Source organism: Aedes aegypti, chromosome 1 (assembly GCF_002204515.2).
Source record: "Aedes aegypti strain LVP_AGWG chromosome 1, AaegL5.0 Primary Assembly, whole genome shotgun sequence".
Taxonomy (NCBI): Eukaryota; Metazoa; Arthropoda; class Insecta; order Diptera; family Culicidae; genus Aedes; species Aedes aegypti.
In genome coordinates this window covers 179,216,836-179,229,763 of record NC_035107.1, presented here as the reverse complement: position 1 = coordinate 179,229,763, position 12,928 = coordinate 179,216,836, and positions in this window count along the sequence as shown.

Genomic DNA, 12,928 nt, shown 5'->3' with positions numbered 1-12,928 from the left:
AATAAAAAAAAAAAAAAAAAAAATAGGCATATGTATGCTTTCGTTGGTGATGCCCGTTTGTGCATGGCCTTCAAGTAAACGGGCCCAGCGTAGTCTACCCCTGTTACGGCGAAGAGTCTGCTTGGGGTGACTCGAGCAGCTGGAAGTTGGCCGAACTACTGACGGACCGGGACGGGATTTGCTCGTACACACTTAATGCAGTTGCGAATAACGCTGCGCACCAATCGTCTTCCATTCACTGGCCAATATTCTTCTCGCATTGCTGCCAGTGTTAATCGGCCGCCACCGTGAATCAATTTTGTATGGAAATAGTTTGCTATGAGCTTAGCAAGAGGATGGAAACTGGGAAGCAAGGCTGGGTGTTTGAAATCATAGGAACCTTGTGCCAATCTAAGCCGCCCCCCTACCCTCAACACACCTTTTTGGTCTAGGATTGGGTTCAGTAATCGTATAGAAGATTGCCTTTTAGTGGACGATTTAATTTCAAATCTTTCATCTCGTCTTGGAAAGAATCCGCCTGAGCGAGAAGAATCAGTTTGGTTCTGGCATGCGAAAGTTGCCCAACAGTTAGCGACAGGATTTGTATCAGCGAATGTAACAGGACATGTTCGGGACTTCGATCGAGCGTTCTCTACAAATCTAATGCAGTATGCCACAATGCGGGTCAATCGAGAGAATTGCGAATAGCGGGAGAAAATCTCGTTGTGGATTGGCTCTGCTCGTGCTACTGCAGAAATTACTGGTTTGCGTTCACAATCTGTATCGGACGAATCAATGTGCTTCGGAATCGGCCAATCACTTTCAGAAAGGGACAGCCAGTTCGGCCCTGTTGTCCAGAGTGCACGTTCCAAAAAGTCATCAACATTCATTCCACGAGAAAGCAAGTCAGCAGGGTTCTGCGAGCCAGCTACGTGGTTCCATCGAGCTCCGTGGGTTGTCGTCTGGATTTCGGACACTCTGTTTGCCACAAATGTCTTCCACGTGTTCGGAGGAGATTTCAGCCATTGGAGCGTAACCGTGGAATCAGACCAAAAAAAATGAGCACGCTATATTCATTTCCAGCGCTTCGGTAATATGGACGTGGAGTTGAGCTGCAATAACTGCGGCACACAGTTCTTGTTTCGGTAGTGACAACCTTTTGAGGGGTGCTACTCGGGTTTTTGCAGCTAACAGCTGGATTCTCACCCTTCCTTCTGAGTCCACAGAACGTGCATAAGTACAAGCTCCGTAGGCGGCTTCTGATGCATCAGCGAAAGTGTGAAGCTGAACTAGGGAATCGTGTTGGAAGGCGTATCGTTGGATACGAAATTCTGATAACTTCGGAAGTTGGTAGTGAAAACTCTCCCATTTCTGCTTCAGAGGTTCCGGAACATCGTCGTCCCAGGCACAGGCAGTTAACCATAGCTCCTGCATTAACATTTTACCCCGTATGACGATCGGAGCCGCAAGTCCCATTGGATCAAACAGCTGAGAAATTGCGGAAAGAATGGATCTTTTTGTCGTTCGAAGAATGTTTGGGCTCACTTGATAATTGAATCGAAATTAATCTCGCTCGGGTTCCCAACAAATGCCCAAAGTTTTTACGGACTCGTCTGGATCAAATCGGACACTGGATTGAGTGCCAATGGAATCGGCTTCGAGTCCTTGCAGAACCTCTAATTTATTGGATGTCCACTTACGGATTGGGAATCCTCCTTTCCCCAGAAGATCTGTGAGCTCCTCACGTAACTGGATAGCTTCCGGAACAGAGTCGGCACCGCCTATAAAATCGTCGACATAGAAGGATTTTTGGAGACCAGGTTTGCCGAGTGGATAAGCATGGCCTTCATCGACTGCGAGTTGCTGCAGGGTGCGGGTGGCTAGGAAGGATGAAGGGGCGAGGCCATAAGTTACCGTCTGCAGCTCAAAACTAGATGGAGGTTGCGAAGGACTGGATCCCCAAACAATTCTTTGGAGTGGTGCATCTTCGGGATGAATAAGCACCTGACGATACATTTTCGCAATGTCCGCCACAAGAGCCACAGGATATTTTCGAAAACGGATCACCAGAGCTAGCAGATCGTCCTGAACTACTGGACCTACGCACAACGCATCATTCAAGGAGTAACCAGATGAAGTTTTGCTGGATCCATCGAAGACGACGCGTGTCTTGGTGGTGGTGCTCTCCTCTTTTATGACCGGATAATGAGGAAGGTAATAAGAGAGCGTATCGTCCTTCTCTTTCTGGACTGTGCGCATATGGTCCAGGGCTGAATATTCCTCCATGAAAGATTCGTAACTTTCCCTCAATTCTGGATTTTTGGAAAAGCGTCGCTCAAGCATTGCAAAACGTCGAAGAGCCGTGGATTTGGATTCCCCGATCAAGGTGATAAAGTTCTCGCGCTTTGGGTAACGCACCACATAACGTCCTTCTTCGGTTCGGGAAACTGTTAAAACGTAGTAGTCCTCGCATGCTTTTTCCTCTACGGAATATGTGGATCTGGTGGGCAGCTCTTCAATTTTCCAAAATTTCTCCAAACATTCTTCGAGGGGATCCACTGAAACCGTAATTGTTTTGCAACACACTGATTCCATGGATGGAGGAACAAGATGGGCACCACCGGCTACGATCCAACCAAATTCGCTGTCAACTAGTATCGGGAGAGTGTCCGACAGCTGGATTCTAGCCGCAGTAGGGAAGCAATCGAAGAAATGTTGCGATCCTAGAATCAAATCCACATCACTGGAATGGTTGAAGCCCGGATCTGCCAAGAACAAGTCCTTTGGAAGTTTCCAATGGTCCACCGACACGGAACTGCTTGGAAGACTGGAAGTCATCTTCCTAAGAACCAAAAACGTAACAGTCTGAGTGAATTCCCCCTTCCTCGAACGAACTTCGGTGGTTACGGACTCGTTGGAGTATTCTGGTTGTTCTCCGATTCCTTGCACCTGCACGTTGGACCTCTGGCGTTTTAATCTCAAAAGTTGAGCCAACCGATCCGTCATCAAATTCGGTTGGGAACCACTGTCGAGAAGAGCACGAGCGTAGTGTTCCTTCCCATATACATCAACGATCTTCAGGACAACAGTCAACAGAAACGACGTGGGGGCAGCATTTCGGGCAACATTGCTCCTTTGGACGTCGTTTGCTTTTGTGGTTGCAGAAGCAGACTGAACTCGGCGGTGATCGCTGATCTGAGAAGTGGTGGGAAATACTGCAGTACTGGAATTACAGCCCACTGCTGAGGAGCCATGTTTTTGTAGTGAGCATCAAACTCAAGAGTAATTACCCACTTTGGCCGAATCTTGTCAATAATAATTTTCCTTTCTATCATACTGTTTTCGAGGCTCACCATAAAAAAACGTTTTCGTTTTGAATGTAATATTTCAAGCGTTTGCAACTTTGTGTCTGTTTAAATCAGCATAATATAGTATTAAACACATTTTCCCCCACACAATTGTTTTTGCCATTCTAGAATGTTTGTCCCGAAACGACTACTTGTTTACTAACATTGAACTGTCTTGGGGAACCACTTCCTAGTGGGAACCGAAGATGGTGGCTCGTTTTTTTCCCATGGGGTAGTATTGTGGTGCCAGATGCCTGTGGAATTACCATTGGATTGGTTGGAAAGTACTGGATTAGATGGGTTGGATCCACTGGCAAAACCCAAATGCAGGAGGGAATGGTGACGCTTTCTACACACTCGACAAGTGTAATTCGATGAGCAATGACGGGCGAAGTGATCTTGGCGGAAGCAATTTACACACAGACGCTTGGAGTTCACGAGGCGCAGCTTCTCAGCGACGGCCATTTCCTTGAATCTAGGACATTTCACTAACAGGTGACGGTTGTCGCAAGCATGGCACTTGGGAAACGAATTTTCCGTTACGGAGTGGGATGCCATCTTGACGAAAGGTTTGCGGAAATGCGGTCCACTCGGCTGGGAAGCGGAAGTGGATTGAACACCATGATGGTTGGCGGAAATCGATTCGAGCACTCGAACCCGTTTCTCCAAAAACTCGACCAAACAGGAGTAGCTTTGGTTGTCGACGGATGCTGCATGGTCCTCCCAGGCTTTTATGGTGTCGTCATGAAGTCTTGAACACAGTAGATGCTCCAACAATGTACTCCACGCATCCGTTGGCTCGCCCAATTGCCTAAGGATCTTGATGTGTCGCTGGAATTCATCCAAGGTGGAGTGTAACGCCGCTGCAGTTTCTTTTTTCATTCGTGGGACGTCCATTAGGTCCTGTAGATGTCGCTTTTTTAACAAATATTCGTTAGAATACCGGCTAATCAATGAATCCCATGCTAGCGGATAATTTGCAGCACTGATCGCAATTCACTCGATCAGTTGCGCAGCTTCTTCTTTCAGCGCAGCGCGCAAGTAGTGAAACTTTTGTATCACGGGCAACTCGTCATTGTCGTGAATGAGGGCTTGAAACGTGTCGTGAAACGTTAGCCACTGACGGTAATCACCGTCAAATTCTGGGAGCGAAATGGTAGGCAACTTCAAACTAGAAAAGGTGGAGGGTACGCGAGAGGGGTTATCAGGGCGACTGGCTTGTGGAATGATTGGCGGAGGCAATTTGGCTTTCAGATTGGCTTTAATTCGAAAAAGCTTCGGTTCATACGAAGCACGGATTTCAAGATTAGCGGTCTTACCCTCACTGCTTGTCTCCAGGTCTCCAAGAGCTGCTTGCACTTCCTCGAGCGATGCCCACAGTACGTCCAGATTTTCCATTCGTAGTGGTACCTCGAGCTCATCCCGTCCGGCGTCATATTTGGTGATGAATTGCTCAGCACGATGGTGAGCTGGTCTCGCATCCGTGCGTTGCTTGCGACCGAGTTGGAACTACCACCCTCCATCTTGCTCGATGGATCGACACTCGATGCTGTTGACGGTGCTTATTATCGGCAAGGAAGTCGGAAAGTGCCTGGCAAATAAAAGACCAGGTAGACCTGGATGGAGACAAATGAGCAACTTGGACAGGTACTAACCTTTTCCAAGGCTATTCGAGCCTTGTACAATCAAAATCAGCAGCGCAGGAACAAATTTGGATCCTCACAAGGCTAGCGTAAGGCAGTTGGGTTAATTTATTCCGGTATCAGTGCGGATGGTCGCTGAGATGGCATGCAAATATCCTCAGCTACAGCATGCAGGTGTCTTCTGAAGCGAAATCAAATGGCCGCCACCATGGGGCGCGTGAGTCCCGAGTCAACGTGTGAAAGTAGAATGCAAGAGACAATGTCGGTCGCGGGATGATCGGCGAGGATGTTTTGTGGTTGGTGTGATCGTCTAGTTGATATGGCACGATAGCAGCCCCGATGTCACAGTGATCATGCAAAAAAAGGAGAAACCATCTAAAAGCACCCACAGAAGCGCTAGAAAGCGATGGACAGGTACATTACCTTGTACCTATGTTCAATAGGCATTTAATTATTACAATAGCAGCAGTGTAAACCAGGAACAATGGAGCTATTTAACATGCATTCGGTATCTGCACAATGCCGACGTCAATCTTCAGCAATGGCGCTTTCCGTAGGCTGCAATGTGGTCTTCACTGCGTGATGACTGCTAAGTCACAGTTATCACTGGGATGGTTGGTGAGGTACGATGGTGCAGCCCAAATCCTGGTCACGGCACCAGAAAATGTTTTGGGGCAGGTCTGGGCTCACCTTCACAATTGGAGAACCAAACGACGAACGTGCAATATTCGTTAGGATTGTAGTGTAAATCACTGCTAGAAGCTATAGCACTCACGGAGTTTTACTGAATCGGCCCGAAGTATATTGCCACTCGCGGGATCCTCAGTTGGTTAGAGGCTTCAGTACTCAGATCTCGTGATTTGAAATAACTCCTTCAATTTTGGCACTAAAAACACTGGAAGGTTTATTCAATCTCAACTTATATTCACAGAATAATTTCTTTTTCAGTTATGCCAGCAGCCACCGATGTGATAGGATCGTCGGTGGCTGCTGGCATAACTAAAGATAGATTTATATTTCTGTCGTGTGATACCGTATACGATCGGAGAGTGAGAAATCTTTCTGAGAGAGAGCAAGGTGGTATCAGTAGCCTAATCTATAGATAGCAAAACATCGCATCGCAACACACGTTATTAACCGTAAGAAAATTAAACAGCTCGTCCTCTTTACCATTCAGAGAACGAGCATTCCAATTTAAAATATTTAAATTATTATTTGGATTAAAATTAGTTTGTGAATGAGCATGATTATGATCTTCCTGATGGGGGTATGGTTCATGATCAAGCGATCGTTAACTGAAAAATGAGCATTGTTCGATACTCTACCAGGCAAATTCCGGAAACGGCCGTTATCGTAACGGATATTATCCTTCATCTGCCTGGCACGAGCCTCAACGACTCTCTTGCGTGAAGGGCATTCCCAAACTTTCTGGTATCTTCTTTCACAGGACAGACGTCCTTAGCATGAGAAGAACCTCCACAAATCATGCATTTAGCATCCATGCGACAATTTTTTGTACCATGACCCCACTTTTGGCACCGACGGCACTGAGTGGGGTTCTGGTAATTTCCTCCAGGTTTCTGGAAATGTTCCCATGTCACACGGACATCAAACAAAAGTTTTGCTTTTTCTAAAGCTTTAATATTATTTAGTTCTTTTTTTGTTAAAGTGAACTAAATAAAATTCTTGAGAAAGCCCTTTCCGAACAATGCCAGATTGGGTTCTCTTTTTCATAATGATTACTTGAACTGGGGAAAATCCAAGTAAATCATTTATTCCATTTTTGATCTCTTCAGGTGACTTATAGTCACTTGAGAGACATTTCAAGACAACTTTGAACAAATGTTCAGTTTTGTCGTCATAAGCAAAAAAATTGTGCTTCTTCTCTTCAAGATGCACTCTTTGCTTCCTCGCTTGAATCAAAGAGCCTGGGCTAGAGGCTGCTTCGATTTGGTGTTCGGAAAATTTGTCTAGAGCATCGAACTGATTGCTCATTTCAATAGAATTATTCATTTCACCCTTGGAAGAAAGTTCGCATTCCGGAGAAACGTCCTTTCTTCCATTCTTGCCACGTTTAGTGACAGTTTTAAATCCCACTTTTTTGGAAGGAAGTTGTGAATTCAGAGATTCACCCTTCCTTGTATTTGTTGTTGCAACCATGTTTAGTGAATAAGAAGACGTGACCTCCGAGAGGTTTTTTCCCAAGACGGTGTCCAAGAAGGATTACCACCGCTAGCTTTCGCCAACGGGTCCAACGAAAAATCGAAGGCACGGGTCCAAACAAGGATCGTAAAGGGATCAATAGTAGAAAAAATAGTACTGAAAAGTACTGTTTTAGTAGCACTGAAAAGTACCGTTTTTAATTTTAGCACTGAAAAGAACTGTTTTTGTAGCACTGAAAAGTACTGTTTTATTGCTTTAGGTAGTTTTTAAGAAAACTTCCAAGAGCAGAGAGATTTCGTATACGCACAGCACGAAGGTACGATGCGCACTGGAAAAAATTTGTTGAGTAATAACTTCTAATTCCCGGAATGATTTTCCGTAGGAATCCCAGGAGGAACTCAGTAAAACTTAGAAAAGGAGTTCTAGGAAAATGCACCGGAAAAGTGCGAAATTAATTTGTGAAGAAATTCTCAATTAATGAAAAAATCGTGGAAGAATTATAAAGAGATAATTCTCGTGAGTTATTTAGTAGATTTCTTTAAGGAACTTGATTATTTTCCGTAGTTAAAATTGAAAGGTACAAGTATCACTGATGTGCAGCGATATGAAACAAAATCACAAACAAATAAAATCAATACAAATCTATGCAAACCACGAAATTTGTGAAAATCATGATTATTGCGACCGATATTATTTCGATAAACTTAGAATTGGATTACTCCCCCCCCTTGGACCCCTACAAAAAAAAATCTTTAAATCAATTTAATTTTATAGTGAAAATTCTCATTTTTCTATACCGTAATCCGGGGTATCATTGATCAGCGGGGTAACATTGATCGGAATGTCCCATCCCATAAAAAGTTCGCATCATCATTAATTGATGGAACATTTCCAAATTATGAATGCTGCTTCTCTTTCTTATATTCATCAGCTGATAAAAGTGAAGATTTTTGCTAAAATTGCGTTTACCTTATGCGTAAATTTGGCAACTTTACGAAACAATGATTTCAATGGTTAAGGATCACACTACCAAACATTCATGTCTCACATAAGTTCTGTAAATGATATGAGCAAGGAAAATGCGGTTCTTACTAAAAACGGCATCGCTGAAAACGATTCCGTTGTCAAAATTTTCATAAGTATGTTCAATTAGGCAACATTACCGAATTACTGTTAAGAAGGTAACTTTCCCTTAGGGAATTGCCTACCTTTAGGCGTATTCCGTGGTTCGAGATTTTTTTAATTTAAAAAAAACTCAAAAAGTAAATGACTTGTAAGCATTTGGCCTTCATATTCGGCTTCAGGGGCCATGATTTTAGTAGGTAACGACATTTTCAATATTACCGAACGTTGTTTATATAGGTGATCAATGTTACCCCATATCAGCTAAATAAAAAAATCACTTAAAACATTTTTTTTAACATGCTTAAACCTTTCAAAAAACAAAATAAAGTATATAGTCACGAGCTATGGGTGACAGTACTTGTTTTAAAAACATAAAATTTGCAACTATTGCATTTTCGAACCAAATATTTAAGAAATATTAAAAAAAAATGATCAATGTTACCCCGGATTACGGTACTATCCGTATCGTGTACTGAACATTTCTGTCACTTAAGGCGAAACTGGATTGGATTTCCATGTTCGGCTTTCACGATTTTTCATATTTTTTTGGTTCATTATTTTCAAAATCGGTTTTCGTCGAAAGATAGAGGAAGGTTCAAGGTATCTTCTGAATTTTTTTCCTAGTGGAAAATGTTTTCCGTTTTCGAGATTACCATTTTCCTGTGAAATTTTTTTGATTTCCCCTGAGCCAACTTTTGGCTTTGCACGCCGATATCTCGCAAAGTTGATATGGAAACGCAAAATTTGGAACTCATCGAAAGATGGGGAATTTTACAAGGAAAATAATCGCCGAAGACACTATAGGTGGAAAATGCGTTTTTCGCGAGATTACCATTTTTCTAGGGAGCGTTCCACAGAAATTTTCATCACCCAGTAGTATCATACGCATGCGTGTATGTGTAAAACAAGAAACCAGCAGCAGATGACCGGTTTGCTCGGTCGATTACGGACGGCACAAAACGGAGAACGAAAATCATCAAGGACGGGTGGGATATTTGAACAGATTCCTGCAGCAGCAAACACATTTTAGCCATAGACTGGCGGATTGATGCAATGAGAGAGTTGGCATCATTCCTTCTGTCCTCGTTTGCCTGTTGCATCCGTACAACCGTTGTCAATTTGTTTGGCTCTATAAAATCCTCATTCGCAAGTCTATAGAAATAATGGCTATACTTGCTTATTGCATTGAGTTGAAGCGTGAGCGTAACTTATATTTTGAGCAAATCGATTTACTCTGTAAAAGATTTATTAATGTGAATATCAATAATTTGCAACAAGTTTGTTCATGATGGATCAGATTAGATTATATTCTTAGAAATTCAATGGCTATAAATTCAAAACTGCTAGTTTTGAGTTCAACCAAGAAAAACATACGAGAAGCAAATTGTTTCTAAAAATGGAGGAACTGTTTAGGACAACGAAAAATACTGAGATTTCCTTTCCACTTTTGGTAGATTTACAAATACTGGGGATAATTTAAGTAACATAAGACAGTCTGAGAATATTCGGATTTTCTATGCTGTTTTCTGGATTAGTAGTGAATGCTCAGGAATACTGAACGAATGATTCTGTGACATTTATGATTTTTGCAAGTATAAAGAAATACTGGAATAGTTTATTGATGAATTTTTATCACATAATGATTAATATGTGCAACATGGGAATACTTCAGATTCACTGTGAACTTCTTCAATTATTTTCAAACTATTAGTTATTGTTTAGAGCTGCTGGAATAATATTTAAGTAAATCAGTGGTTCCCAACCTATTTGAGGCTGCGACCCTCTATGAGATTAACCTGAGAAACGTTGTAAATTTGTTTTACAAGATGTGAAATATTTTTTCGGGTACACCCAATGATTCCATCTCTGCAAGCTGCTTCGAATATACTAAAATGAGCTTTGGAAGGAATTGGAGCTATTGGAAAAATTCGTAAAACTTTCCATCATTAACTTCATTGTACGATATCCGTCAAGAATTATACTGATGGAAATCGTGAAGAATCTCATTTTATTTTTTTTAAATCCCGTGAATATCGCTGAGGAACTGCTCAGAGACTTTTCGAGGATCTCATCAAGAAGCTGGTGAAATCTGATAAGGATTAGGCCAAGGAAAATATGCCAGGAATTTTCTAATAACAATGCTATAGAAATGATGTTCATTCTGTTTTCTAGTTTGCACTAAAAAACCATGCAAATTTGGTGAGGTAAAGTTATACTGCGCATCCCTCTAATTTGAACGATACTCCATGCAAACCATCGTGGATTATTTTTAATTTGAACTTGTAGTTACCCTAAGCACAACGAAAAAACGTGTTTGTTTTGGATTCTGTGTCCTGTTTCACAACGTTCCATTTCTCTTCAACCATTTTTAATTTGAACGATTGATGGGGTCTTCCTTAGCCGAGTGGTTAGAGTGCAAGGCTACAAAGCAAATCCATGCTGATGGTATCTGGGTTCGATTCCCGGTCAGTCCAGTTTTTTTTCGTAAGGAAATTTCCTTGACTTCCCTGGGCATATTCGTACCTGCCACACGATATACGAATGCGAAAATGACAACTTTGGCAAAGGAAGCCCTCAGTTAATAACTGTGAAAGTGCTCATAAGAACACAAAGCTGAGCAGCAGGCTCTGTCCCAGTGAAGACGTAATGCCAAGTAGAAAAAATGATGGGATCGAGTCCTTTTAAATAACGATCACTTGCAAAACAAGCGATGTTAAAAATTCCTCTTATTCACTTATCAATTCAAAAATGACACTTATTTAAAACAGCTTCGCGGACCCCCTGAGAAATCTGTACGGCCCCCTAGGGGTCCACGGACCACCGGTTGGGAAACTCTGAAGTTAATAGGAAGAATAATTTTGACATCATTTTTAAATGTTACAATAAATTACAATATTTTCAAATTATTGGTACCTAATAAAATCTTCTGAGAGTAATATTGCGAGAAATAAATATGGAAGTGTTGAGATTATTTCAGAGTTTTTCGAAGAATACGAGATTATCTTTATTTTTTGATGTATGATCAAAACTATAGGTTAGATATTTGGGGGATATAAGAATGTTTAAGGCTTATGACAAATTTTTGGATAATTTTTAAGTTGTTTGTGAATAACGTGGTATTTTTAGGATATTTTCGGATGATTTATGAATGATAATATTTTTTTTTTTTTTATCTGTATTAACGAGATTTTTAGCCCTGGGCTAGTTCATCTCGGGACCAACGGCTTTACTTCCCTTCCGAAGGAAGTCGTCACTGAAATTTTTAGTGACTATCTCGGGGATGGGATTCGATCCCAGGGCTCGGCGTGAGAGATGATAATATTTCTTAGGATAATATTTACAAGATATGGGAACGCTTGAGAATTACATGGGACTCTCCGATTCTTGATTTTTTTGAGGAATACAGGTATTTTGATTTTTTTAATTGGTGAGAGGACGTAAAATCTAGGAGAATGTTTGAAAGGAATGAGAACATTTGAAAATATTTTTAAAGTTATTTAAAGAAAGCGGTGTATTCTGACAATATACCTAAAGATTTGGTGAATGAACAATGCTTCTCGAAAATTATTTTATCGAGTTAGAGAGATATTTCTGATATTATTTCTGGGATTTGTCTAAAACCCTTTAAAAATAATCTCGACATTTGATTTCAACATTCAACTTCGACCAAATGTTTCCAAAGAATCTTTTAGAATTAGGACTCATCAAATATTGAAAAATATTCTTAAGGTTGTATTTGATTCTCAATTCGCTCAGAAGTATTTTCTGAATTTCTCATCAACATTCCGAATTTGTCCGGAAATTCTTCCAGAAATCCAAAGCTGTAACCAATAATTCATAAACAAAGGAATAATATACTATAATCTTAAACTAATTCTGAATATCTAGAATACTCGAAATCTTTTATTATATGATAACCAAATCATTATTAAATAATGAGTTGTCTGTAATGCTTAGAATGCAATGTTCAGAAGTAATCTAGGCATTTTTGGTTCTCCATTCACATTCCCAGTTTATTCAAACATTCTCTCAGAAATATTAAAGCATTCACCAACTATTCTGGATTTAAAACAATTTTCTATCGTCTTCAAAAATTTTGAAATAATAGTGAAATAATAATTGTTAACGTTCAGCGTTCATATATGCATTTCTCAAATATTCCGAAATATTCATCAAAAAATGAATAGCAATAGTTGTAACCTTCAACAAATTCACAAATATTCTACAAAAAATCTCATTCTCCTTCAACATTCCCAGGTTGACCAAACATTTTACCAGAATTCATAAGAATTCACCAATAATTTAGAAACAATTCAACTAAATTCTGCAACCTTCAATAAGTTCAAACATTACATTAAAAAAAATAATTCATGATAAAACTTCTTCATTCCCAATTTGTCTCGAAATTTCTTCAGAATTCCAAAGTATTAACGAACTATTCAGAAACTTTCTGTCATCCTTAATTTATTAGGAAAATTACAAAATCTCGCCAGCATTTAAAAAAAGTCCAGACATATTTCAAGAATTCCAAAATATGTTCAAATAATTCACAAATAATCTTAGGGTTCCAAGTGATAATTAGTTATTTCAAATATATTCTAGGAATAATGTTCTTCAATAATTATTTCTGATTCAATGGTGAATAGTTTGGAATTCTGAAAAAATGTCTGG